The following is a 13,677-nucleotide window of genomic DNA, read 5'->3' on the forward strand; positions in this document are numbered from 1 at the left end:
TGCAATTGATTAACGAAACCCTTACCTTCTGCCCCAATGTCTCCCTCTCTACAAGGCCCACAACACGACGCCTTGTTGCCGAGATGATCATGAACCTATACGCGGAATTCACCTGACACACCTTGCCGCTAATTGAACACCTATTAACCCAACTGCTCATCATTACTTCATTATTCATTTTTCCCAGAATCCTCTGCTTAACACCCAAGCTTCCGGGGACAGTGATAGTGATGGTGCTGGTGATGGTAGTGGTGGTGGTGGTGGTGGCTGTGGTGGTGATGGTGGTTGTGATGGTGGTGGTGGTGGTGGTTGTGGTGGTTGTGATGATGATGACGGTGGTAATGATTAAATAGAAGTGATGATGAGGATAATAATAATAACAGTAATGATAATAATAATAATAATAATGGTAATAATAATAATAATAATAATAATAATAATAATAATAATAATAATAATAATAATAATAATAATAATAATGAAAAGAAAAAGAAGAAGATGAACGAAATTATGAAGATTAGCGGCAACAGTACTACCACCACCACCACCACTACCACCACCACCACCACAACAACAACAAACCACCCACCACGAAGAGAGAGAGAGAAAAAAAAAAAAACTTACCTGTTTCAATCCATCACTTGTTACGCTGACACACGTACGTACATACACTCTCTACCTCCTTCCATGACCCTCCCTACACTTCACTCGGTTCGCGGAAGTGAGCAAAATATTCACACAGCAGGAGCCACGGAAGCTGTCACTCTGATGGTCACCTCTTTCCTCTTCTTGGTAAACGATTTTTTTTTTTTTTTTTTTTTCGCAAGCGTCCCCACCAAACCCTTATGAATTTTAGCGTCCTCGGCAAACCTTTATGAATTTTAACTCTCTCTCTCTCTCTCTCTCTCTCTCTCTCTCTCTCTCTCTCTCTCTCTCTCTCTCTCTCTCTCTCTCTCTATGTGTGTGTACTCGTATGTGTGTGAGAAATTAACCATAGATTCGTGGAAGACGGTAAGAAGATAATAATAAGTAAGCATATAAATAAATAAATGGATAAGTAAATAAATAGATAAGACAGATAGATATACAGATAGCTAGATATATCGATAGACAATAAATAAATGAAATCATGAAATAAAAAAAAATATGAATAATGTAAAATAAAAAAAATAATATCGCAAAAAAAAAAAGAGGATCATTATGAAAAAAAAAATAGGAAAATTAATAAATACTGCAAAAAGAACCAGAAAAAAGCCACGAATATAGTAAAGCAGCCACAGGGAGGGCTTACCATTACGAGGCTGACCTGAATCTTGCGGTGTAAAAACTTCCTAAAGACATCCCGAAGCGGCGTCAGGCGGGGAGTTTCAGGCGGGAAATTGACACTGCCGCCACGAACACGTCAGCCACAGAGTATTTCCCGTGAGGCGCCTGGCAGTAGGTGACCAAGGGAATGTAAAGAGTGGAAGAGAGAGGGAGGGGATCGATAACATGATACGAATCTGAAGGAACAGTAAAGAAGTGGAAGTGAGGAAGATTACGAGCCAAACGGTACATAAACGATAAAATTGGATGAAAGAAAACAGGAATGGGATATAAATAAAGGGAATTACGTCAGAAAGATCACAGGGGATTATGGAAATAACCTTATCTTACTAATTTATAAACACTAACTGCTTATTTCTCTGCAAAATATTGTTTCTTTTTCTTTTTTTTCGAATAATGATCTACACAATGAAGATATCAGTAGTAAAATCAATAAACTAAATGCACCTAAACCTAACCCAACCTAGCCTAACTTAAATAAACCTAACCTAATCAAAGCTAATCTAACCTAACCTACCCCTTGGATGAAAACGCTAGCTAATTACATTTCAATATTATTCAGAAACAAAATTAAGAATGTAAGACGCATGAATTTAAATAACAAAGGGGAATAGTGGGAGGTCTGGCTTAGGGGGGGCGCGCAGATCCCCGGTAGAGGGCTGGTAGGAAGGGATGTGAGGTTTCAGGCATCAGGGCGTAAGAGACATTTTCTTCGCTGTTCATTTCCGCAAGGAGGGGGATAAGCATTACTGAGGCCGACGGGAAGGTGACGAGTGGCCGAGTGACGAGGGCCAGACGCTCCTGTGGGCTTCTGAGGTCAGGGTGATTAAGGTTAAGAGCGTCTGTGGTTGTTAGGTCGTATTTTTAGAAGCTGATGTGGAAATTGTGAAAGTTTTGCTGAATATCGGAAAATTTTGAGTTGAGATGTTTGTTTGTTTTCATTTTTTTTTTCTGTTTGTTTTTCACTTGCTCGAAGAAGGGTTTATACACACACACACACACACACACACACACACACACACACACACACACACACACACACACACACACACACACACACACACACACACACACACACACACGGACGCACATACACAAACAGATAAATAATGGAGAAAATGAAAGTAAAATAAATACGTGAATAGATCAAATAACACCAAACAAAATATACCCAACTTGCATACACATTTCCTTTCTTCTCCCTTTGTCCTCCCTTTTATGCGACTATTTGTATCACTCTTAGGGCATTTTTTTTCTCCAGTTATGATATTTTTGTACGCCACTACCAGGAAAACACACCACCACAACTACCACCATCACTATCAACCGCCACCACCACCACCACCAAGCCACCACCGTCATCACCACTTCTCATCTCTCTCTCTCTCTCTAAAAAAGAAAAAAAAAAAAAAGTGGCATTGCTTTTTCTCCTCCAACTAATCAGCAAGAAAACTACAAGCATTAACAGGCGATAAGAAAGATAAAGAGGGCGAGATACGACCAAAACACTCCTCTAATGACACACTTAAATAACTGACGGGAGGAAAATACAAGTAAATAGATAAAAATACAAAAAAAACAAAAAAATCTTGTATAACTTTTTTGTGAGGTGAAATTAGGTATAAAATTAAAACTATCGGGAAAAGGAAACACATATAAACGTATCCTTGGCTCTCCACACACACACACACACACACACACACACACACACACACACACACACACACACACACACACACACACACACACACACACACACACACACACACACACACACACACACGGACATTTACGAAGGCAATATAAAAGAGGAGGAAGAAAGGGAGACGTTCTATTTCCCGCTCTACCTCAACTAAGAATAATATGGAGGAGGAGGAGGAGGAGGAGGAGGAGGAGGAGGAAGAGCCAGCCTTATTCGCGAGCAGCATAAATAGGTGGGCTGGGAGGAGTCTTGTCCTCTTTCTAGACTGCGAAGGTGGAAGAAGACGTGAAGGAGCAGATGTGGAGAAAGAAGAGGAGAAAGGGGAGGATAAGAGCAATGATGAGGAATAGGACAAACGAGGACAAGGAAGAAAAGGAAGATGAGGAGGAGGAGGAAGAGAAGAGGAGGCCGATGAAGAGAAAGAAGGAAAATGAAACAAAAGAAGAGCAAACCTAGCTAACTTTAAAAAAATCCCAAAATACGGAAAAGGAAGAGGAAGAGGAAGAAGAAGAGGAGAAAGAAGACGAATAGAAGATAAAACGAACGAGCAAAGATCACTACCAACGCTGAAGACGAAATTGAAGAAATGAAAGAGGAAGAGGCGGAAGAAAATGAGATACTTGAAGGAGTAAGAGGAAGAATACAGGAGGGAGGACAGGAGGAGGAGGAGGAGGAGGACCCGTGCTCGTCATGCTAACAAAACGGAGAGTAATCATTGTGAGTGCTTGTCCCCCTGGCGGCGACACGAGGACTTACTGGTGGCGTGGCGAAGACAGAGATGCCACTTAGACCTGTATGCGTGAAGAGGCGAGGAGGAGGAGGAGGAGGAAAGAGAAGAATGAACAAGCACACGTGGGAACGAACAGGCGAGGCACGAACATAAAAGCTTGACATAATATTATAATCTGGTATAGAAAGATGTTCGATGAGGCAGAGACGTGTGTGAGTTCAGAATAAGAGAATCAAAGAGCATAGAGATACAAGAATAATTTCTGATGACAGTTTTTCGACTCTGTTCGGGGACCGGCACCTCAGCGGGCCTTTTTTTTTATTATAATTTTGTTGCCCTTGCCCGGTGCCCCTCCTACATTAAAAAAAAAAAAAATGGACAGAAGATGAGCAATAATTGACTATTCTTATTTACTTATTTATCTATATTTTGCGTACAGAGGGCTGGGTAATGGTTAAAAAGAATAAACAGAATGAAGATTGAAATAGAAAGATGGGTCACTTAACTGTTCCTCTCCGAAACAGAAAATCTGAATCTCGTTGGTGAGAAGCTTGTCTTTCCCACGAGTTGTGTTCAGGGTGAGACTTAAACATGCTGAGGTTCAGAGTTAGAAAATTAACCAGCACAGATGCAATATAAGAATAAACATTGTAAATATTTAATTGTTTTTATCTTTTTCTTTTTTTTCTCGCTCTTTTTTACGTGCAAGAGAGGCTGACTATAAATAATAAACAAATAGAAGAATAAAAAGTTTAATTGGCATCACCAAAAAGGATATGGAATGTAAAGAACCTCAGGCTGCAGCTGGGAAACCTTCACACTTTCCCACGAGATCATGACACTAATTCTCTCTCTCTCTCTCTCTCTCTCTCTCTCTCTCTCTCTCTCTCTCTCTCTCTCTCTCTCTCTGAAACACTCATCACTCATTCACAAATCAACATTCTACGTAACTTTCTCTAATTTAGGCATTTCATCACACTCCCTACCCGACTCACACACACACACACACACACACACACACACACACACACACACACATACAAGCACTCGATCATCCATTCATCCTAAGTGTTGTTGCCTTTCGCTAACGAGGCCGTGAACTGCTAAATAAATCGTGCATGTGTAACCAGTTAGAGCTGGCGGAGAGGTGAAGAGGTGGCGGTGGTCGGGGAAGTGGTGATGGTGGTGGTGATGATTGCGTGGTGGATGTCTGCACGCGTGGAAAGTTCACACGTGTGGGGAAGACCTCTGTTTAAAATCTCTCTATTGAAAACCTCTCATTTATCGAGTATACGCGCAGACGTGGTTAGACATCAAATAACCTTCAGCCTCTATTTCTAGTGTTTTGTGCTTTTCTCATTGTTTATACCCTCTGATTTGTTGAGTCTCCCTACAAACGCTGTCAATTGAATTATCAGCACATCATATTAGTTGAGGACTTGGTAATGATAAGGTAACCCTGAACACAGTCAAAGTGAATGCGCTGCGCCACTAGATTGTTGACCTGCCACTGTATATGTGTCACGGCTGCATCCATTCCCAAAGTTTAGACTACCGCTGAAGAAAGAACGATGACAAGAACAAGAACAAGAAAACAAGAAGAAGAAAAAAGAAGGTTATCGTTGTCACATCACGTCCTCTCCGCTCCATGTGTCCGACTCGCGTGTTTTTTTCTATTCTTTTATTTATTTATTTATTTTTATTTATTTTTTTTCCATAATAATGAAAGCGTATTTTTAAGCAGTATCATACAGCATACTCAATTCACTCCTCAGCAGAAAGCAAACTAAAAAAAAAGTGCATCACTGCTATTGTATCTACCTAGAAGTATTTTATTTTTTTTTAACGAACAGAATATTCTTACACACACACAAAAAAAAAAAAAAAGACATTTCCTCCCACTAATTCAGTCCCTCCTAACACATTTCCTCTGAGGTAAGTGAATTTCATGGTTCCCAGAATGTTCCCTTATGCTGCTGAGTAAGATAAGTACTGAGATTTTGTCTGTGTCGGTGCCGCTTTGGGTGCAAATTGTGTCGTAACTCATTCCACCACATCACATCGCGCCGGAAAGCCGAGACAGTCTTGGTAGGCACCTGCACGCTGGCCATATTCAGAAATGTTTTGCTCTCTCATCACAATCATTTTCAAAAGCCGCAGAGATGATTAGCCGGGTTTTCTAGAGTATTTCTCCTGTTAGTACTGTAGAAATACTGTTAATCTGCCACTAGAACCGTAAAATCACCCTTAAAAACCCATGTAACTTCAATTGGAACCTTTTGAATATAGTGACGGTCCGGGGCATAATGTTTCAGAATACAGCCCCACACCAAGACGTCTTAAACTAGCGTGGCGTGGCATTTGGCTTCACCCCGACCCCCTCTAACCTCTGCGGGAGCCTTTTATCAAGTGGTAGGCTCTTATAAACTGATAATAAGCTAATGATAATGCAACCGATCTGTGACGCCACGCTTTGTTCTATACAGACAATGTATATGTATGTATGTATGTATATGTATGACAGAAACGTGAAAATGAAGCTTGAATGACTGATTATCTCTGCAGCTTGTTCCTTGTATGAGCCATTTAACTATTACGAGACAAGAGCTGCTTATCCTTCCTGTGTTGCGTGCGTGAGGTGAATGGAAGGTCCTGACAGATTGACGGAATGATTGACTGAAACTTAGGCGTAACAAGGTCATAATGGCGTCTTCTTTAGCGAGGAATGACCGCGGCGTCCAGAGCGGCAGGACACAGTTCCGGAGGTCCCTCACGGAGTCCTGGGAGCGGTGGCTGACCCGAGGCGTTTAAGTAAGAGTTAGAGGCATGTAATTAAAGATAGGGGAAGGTGTTACTCCCACGCCACGAAGCACGCCAGGGTAATGAGGACAGGTGGCGGGGGACGGTCACCTCATTAACTTCCTCTCCATTCCTTGCCCCCTCATATCCATAATTAACCTGAAGAACACCAGACTTTACCTCTCTTTTCTTTCTTCCTCCCTTCCTCTGTATCACACTTACCCTCCCTTTGCTATGTGCCTCAATATTCACGCCCTCTTTAATTCGTTCCCACCCTCACCCTCACCACCACCACCACCACCACAATGCACTTCACTGTTCACCTTCCCCCTCACTCTCCACAGTCAGTTTCTATCACCACACATTTCTCGTCAGCGGCGTGCCAGAGCAGTTGACGCCCGGATCGGACTTGTCTATTGTCAGTCTGGCACCTCAACTCAGAAACATCCACGAAAATATTAGACAATACCAGCGTTGCGGGCACTAAGTTAGTCGTGCTGCGCAAGCGCGGCGTATACCCGTGTGCCCATAAACACTAAACCCCGTTCACACTTAGGCGAATTTTGATGGCGACTCCGCTGCGATTTTGCTGCGACTTCCTGACCGGCGACTGTGCTGCAAACTGTGTGGCGACTCTCATGCTTGGCGAACGTGCTGCAAACGTGCTCCGAGTGCGTTGCGAATGCATTGCCATTCCACTGCGAATACAGTGCGACTCATCGATGGAGTATACTGTATATATAGGAAACGCTTATAAACCTTTTCATGCATGTCTGTATGAGCTCTCCTTGTGTGCGCGTCATTAGGATGCTTCGTGGTGTGGGGGAAAAAAGTCGAAAAACTAACAAATAAATTACAGAAAAATGTCTGATCCACACAAAATCAAACAATTCTTCGAGAGAGAGAGAGAGAGAGAGAGAGAGAGAGAGAGAGAGAGAGAGAGAGAGAGAGAGAGAGAGAGAGAGAGAGAGAGAGTGGCAGCAATATGGGGAAAATTTAAACTTAATTCAGCTTTCACTTCACACCATCCCATCCTTTCTCTCCTGTGCCCGTCATCACCATCTCCTTCCTCTTCCATTCCCACTAAAACATTTCTTCATTCCCCTTTCCTCTTCAACACCCGTGCTGGCCATACTCCCATCTCTTTCCCTCCCCCCGCTCCGTAAGATTACCGCACCTCAGCGCTGCTACACCTTCATACCACACCACACACGCCACATCCAACACACCACACCACAACCTTCTTCACCCAACGCACCACACCACCCTTCCTCACCCCGCCATTAACAAGAAGTACATCAACCTGACATCGTTATTATTCCCGCTAATTAGTACCGTGCAACACACACACACACACACACACACACACACACACAAACTTGCGAGCAATGACCTTCTTTTGACGGTCGTTTTATAATAGGAACGACAAATTAACAGTATCAATATGGTTTATGAGTACTTTAAAATTAATAACCTGTAACTTGCAGTGGTGACTAACGTGCCTCTGATCTTGATGTGCCGAGTTTGAACGAAGGAAGTAAAACGCATATCAATTAAAACCAGGCAGAGAAAAGTCATCATCATTTCATTAAACATCCATTTCCCACTGACGCCAGAAAGACTCACCGCTTGCAACAGAAGTAAAAAAAAAAAAAAAAAAAAACAATAACAAAAAAATAGACACTCGTATAAGCCAAATAGATTAATCACCCCACCTCCTCCTCCTCCTCCTCATCCTCCTCCTCCTCAACATCTGGGCTAAGACAGGTGTTTGGGACTCGGGAGGGAGGGAGGAAAGTGTCAACGTCATTCTTGGCAACCAAATCAACTAACGAGAGACATTCAGGGGCCTCCTCACCTCTTTCATTGCAACGGGTCATCACTCTCAGTAAGGAGGAGGAGCATTCAAGGAGGAGGAGGAGGAGGAGGAGGAGGAGGAGTGGGGGAGGCTGAAAGGCAAGGAAAGAAGTAAGGCAGTAGTGTGTGAGTAGAAAAGAGAGAAACGGGAACGGAAGGATAAATGAGACATGATGGAATAGAGAAAGATAGGAGGGGAAGAAGGGAAGGGAGCTGAAACACAAACGAGGATATGAATATGGGTAGTGAAGATGTGAAGGAGGAGGAGGAGGAGGGGGAAAAGGAGAACATAGTGATAAGAGAAGGGGTGAATAAAGGAAAAGAAACAAGAAAGGGTGAAGAGAGAAATTATACACAGAGAGAGAGAGAGAGAGAGAGAGAGAGAGAGAGAGAGAGAGAGAGAGAGAGAGAGAGAGAGGACTCGTGTATGATAAAGAGGGGAAAAGAGATTAAGAGAAATGATTAGTATTGAAAGAATAATCGAAAAAGAGAAAGGAATGGAGGAAGAAAAGGGGAAAGGAAAACAGGATAAAAGAAGGAAATAAAGAAAGGATGAAAGAGAGAAAACAAGAAAAAAAGAAAGGAATAAAAAAAGGAAGCAAGGAATGAAGGAAGGAATAATGAAATGGAGGAAAATGAAAAGAAGAAATAAAGAAGTAAATTGAAAGAAGTAAGACAGAAAGGAAGAAGGAGAGGAGTAAACTGATGGAAAAAGGGAAGGAAGGAGGGAAGGAAGAAAGGAAGGAAGGAAGGACAGACTGCCTCTCATAACCGGACCAGAGCCACGCGTACACCCACATGGGAGGAAATGAAGAGGGCAATAATGTGGGGAAGGAAACTTCTTACCTAACTCTTCTTACTCTTCTTTCTCTTCTTAATTACTTGTATTTTCTTTTTCAGAAGTGAGAAAGGTCATTGTATCTCGTCATGTATACTTTTTATTTATTTATTTATTTATTTATTTATCTATTTATTGAAGTGTTTTTTTTTTTTGGTAGTTGAAAAGAAAAGTGATAATATTAGCCCTCTCTCTCTCTCTCTCTCTCTCTCTCTCTCTCTCTCTCTCTCTCTCTCTCTCTCTCTCACCATTTTATCGATTTTCTTCTAAAACTAGAGACTTTTCAGGTTCAAGAAGGAAATTACGTAATAAACAGAAGTAAAAGATGGGACTCTCTCTCTCTCTCTCTCTCTCTCTCTCTCTCTCTCTCTCTCTCTCTCTCTCTCTCTCATTTACGGTGACGGACGCAGTGATGGTCTTACGTTTTCTTTTTAACTTTGGGTAGAAAACGCTAAATTTACATGAGTTTCCCCCACCGAGAGACTGGCGGCAGGGCGCCTTGGTGGGGCGGGTGAGACGAGCGGCGGGTGTTGGCCAAGACAAGCACCGTGACACGTTAGTTTGAGGGTGCAGAGAGAGAGAGAGAGAGAGAGATTAATTTTATCTTTCCTAGGGTACAAAATTATTCAAACATTTATAGTAAAAGAAATACTAACAGTAAAATACAAAATAGAATACACTAATATAAAAAGTAAAATTTTTCAGATAATTATAAGAAAAAATCACCTCGGGAGCAATGAAAGAGTTACGAGTCAGTTTACGAGGAACAACAGGAAGTACCGAAGTTTTCAATGCACGGATTCCCAAAACTGGCGCACGCACGTATTTGAAAAGCAATCTTAATAATCCTGAGGAGAAGTTAATGCGCCATCCTTACGGGTACGTTGTCATGGTAACGGTGCTAGCAAGTCATGGAGCGCTGCCAGTGTCAGTACTGCTTGGGAACCTCTCCGTCGCGAGGCTGCACCGGGACTGACTACGCGACCAACTAGCCAGAAGTGCTATTCAATTAAACTAGTGGAGGAAACTGAGATGATAGGGTTTCAAATGTGGAAGAAGGAATGACAGTGTTTTTCTCCTTAGATTTGTTTTAATTTACTCTTTTAAAAGCCGCGATTGCAGCCGAGCGTTCTGGCAACACTCTCGTGACCGCGTGAGCTGTGGTCAGTCAAGATGGGAGACATGAGCACGCTAATTCACTAATAACGGCTACGACGGGTTACACATCAAGACGCTTCGAGACTTTCAAGAGTCTTTTCGTTATTCAAATGATAGTTTAACAAAGATTTCACATCATCGATAGAATAGCGGCCAATATCGAGGCCCTAATGAGGAGGGACAGGCAAGGGAAAACTCCCCTCATGTTCCTTGGGATGTGGCGGTGCGCGGAGGCTGGGTAGGCGGGGCAAGGAGCGAGGCTGTCACAGTAATGTCAAAAACCTCCCTTCTCATCCATTTACCTATGTCAATTCCTATAAACAGACGCACCATCTGATCTTGTTCTTTGTGAATTAGTTGCTCATAAAGAAAGGATATTATCAAGTAAAACAAATATCCGCTACTGAATATTAGGTTAAAATTAAGACATTGTCGGTTCCCCCCCTGGTTATTCCTACTCATCCACGAGGCGCCGTCCTTAATTTAATGGCAATGTAGAGTAATAGTTGTGGCTCAAACTATATAGACATAACTTGCTTACATATACGATTATTCTAGCCTTCATATCAAAGCAACACACACACACACACACACACACATACACACTTACCAGTCAAAGTTTAGTGGTCCCGTCCCGCCCATCTCTGGTAGTCCGGATTATGTAAAGGTCCAAACGAACACCACGTAACTTCTTGTCAACTGCACTGTTAAATTTCCACCTCTGCCTCACCACCAAAGAATCTCGAGTCAAGTTGCATTATCCTCGCCTTGCTCACCATCAACCACCAACCATCAGCACCGCCACGCAACACCACCAAGCACAAACCTTCCGCGCCGCCACGCACCACCACCACCGCCTTCCCAGGAGTCAAGTTGCAGCATCCTCGCTTCGCTCACCACCACGCACAAGCTATCAGCACCTCCACGCATCACCTCCATTACATTCGCACACAGCAAGAGGGCTAACATCACTACCGCCACCTTCTGACTCGGATCAACAATGAGCAGCGTTCGGGGACTCATGAAGCAATGGATTCAAAGAAGCTAAAGAGTGAAGAAAATGCGTTCGTCAAATGTCCATTCTCTTTCATTTGAGGGACTGAATACTTTAATAAGCCCCAGTAGTGAGTTGCATGAAAGAACACACGAGAGACAAAGGAATAAGCGAAAGAATGGAGCAAGACAAACACTTGGAAAAGCCTCAATCGAAACAGTTGAACGGGAAGCTGAATAAAGAAGATTGATTTAAAAAAGAGGTGTCACATCATTGTAGTCATATGGCGAGAGAAAAAAAAAAAGTGAGCTGAAAAAATACATGGTGTGAGTAAAGCACAGACGTACAGGTGTCCCTCTGTGCCTCATTACATTTGTCAGTCCTTCAAGGTTCAAGCCATCTTTCCCTCCCTTCCTCCCTCCCTCCTGGCGAAGCAGTGGCCCGAGATAGGAAATGCAGGAGAGAAAAACTGACGTGGAAATCTTATTGCAAACGTAGCAAAGGGGAGAAAAATGTGTCACATAAACTGACATCAACAAAGGAGGAGGAGGAGGAAGAAGAGGAGACGAAGGAGGGAGGAGAAAGATGACGAACAGCAAGATATTTACCTACCCCTGTGTAATCGGTGTCGTCCGGTCTTCATCACGCCCCGATAAGCCCTCAAGGAAGATGACATCATTTTTTTTAAGGGGAAAATTATAAATATTCGTAGTAGTGGTAGTAGTAGTAGGGGGAGGAGGAGGAGGAGGACGAGAAGTTGTTAGAGTAGTAAAAGAAGTAGAACAAGAACAACAAGAACAAGAAAAAAAAGGAGAAAAAGGGGAAGAAAAGCAGTAGTAGTGGTAGTAGTAGTAGTAGTAGTAGTTGTTGTAATAGTAGTAGTAGCAGTAGTAATAGTAATAGTAGTAGTAGTAGTAGTAGTAGTAGTAGTAGTAGTAGTAGTAGTAGTAGAAGTAGTAGTAGTAGCAATAGTAGTAGTAGTAGTAGTAGTAGTTGTAGTAGTAGTAGTAGTAGTAGTAGTAGTAGTAGTAGTAGTCCTCGCAATTGGAATTGTTGTTGTTGTTGTTGTTATTGGTGGTGGTAGTGGTGATAGAATTATTCTTATCCATCAACCATAACAGTTTTCATCATTATTCTTTTTTTTTTTTCATTTATTTACTCATATAACTATCTGTATATCTATCTTATTTCATTTATTAATTTTCAACACGTGTTAGCGGTGACCTAAAAAATGACTGAGGTTGAACGGGGCGATCCACGGGGCTGTTTACTTTATCTATGTGATGCAGGAGCGTAACTCACGACCACAAAAAACAAGACACGCCACATGAACACAACACACACGTAAAACACGCGGCCTGCACCATGACAGACACTGCAAACAGGAACATGCAAACATTGTAACCATTTGCTATGTGAATGTAATAATACCACGACCACCACCACCACCACCAACAACAACAACAACAACAGCAAAACGGACAGAGAGACAGAAAGACTGTAATGACGACGATAAAGAAGAAAAAGAAGAAGAAGAAGAAGAGAAAGGAAGTAGAGGATGATGGTGATGACTACAAAACATTCAGAGAGAGAGAGAGAGAGAGAGAGAGAGATCCCAACCCCATATCAAGACGACTACCTCTTTCATGGGTAGTGGTAGTGGTAGTGGTGAGAGCGTCAAGGGAAGATGGAAGGGGGAAGGGGAAGAGGGCTCCAAGGAGACCAGCAGGTCAGTGGCACCATCCGTCAGGCCCCAGTAATGAGTGCCAATGAGTGCCACAAGGAATGTCACAGAATTGGGCCTGTGGAGGAAGAGTATAATAGGGTGTCCTACTCCGGAATGTCTGAAAAGGAAGCTATAGACTCTCTCTCTCTCTCTCTCTCTCTCTCTCTCTCTCTCTCTCTCTCTCTCTCTCTCTCTCTCTCTCTCTGCCACAAAAAAAAGATCGAGTAAATAAATAAAATAAATAAATAATAAAATAGAATGGAGAGGAAATGTTAAACTAAAAAGAAACACAATTGGTTGGGAATTTGCTTCCGTTTTGCAAATACCCAAACCCAGTAATGTATGGGATAGATTTATGGTTTTATGCGACTGAGCTGTGTGTGTTTGTGTGTGTGTGTTATAGTTTATTGTACCAAAACTCAACAAAGGAGGAGTGCCATATAGGGTACTCTAGATGGCCTTGGCTGTGCAGGATGGGCAGGTGTCATCACAGCAAGGATTTCAAGAGGTAACGGTGTCTCCTAAAAGAAAAGCAAAATATTTGTTA

At 42.4% G+C, this 13,677-nt stretch overlaps 1 long non-coding RNA gene across 2 annotated transcripts in view; it reads right to left on the minus strand.

The window, feature by feature from the left end:
- Nucleotides 1-11,862, minus strand: part of LOC135105131 (uncharacterized) — a 184,502-nt gene extending 172,640 nt beyond the window's left edge. For both annotated transcript variants that reach the window (XR_010270717.1, XR_010270718.1), the window contains exon 1: nt 11,021-11,862. This is a non-coding gene — a long non-coding RNA (uncharacterized LOC135105131). The remainder of the gene's footprint in view (nt 1-11,020) is intronic.
- Nucleotides 11,863-13,677: the final 1,815 nt, after the last annotated feature.

The sequence above is a fragment of the Scylla paramamosain genome, chromosome 11 (assembly GCF_035594125.1).
Source record: "Scylla paramamosain isolate STU-SP2022 chromosome 11, ASM3559412v1, whole genome shotgun sequence".
In the NCBI taxonomy this organism is placed as follows: Eukaryota; Metazoa; Arthropoda; class Malacostraca; order Decapoda; family Portunidae; genus Scylla; species Scylla paramamosain.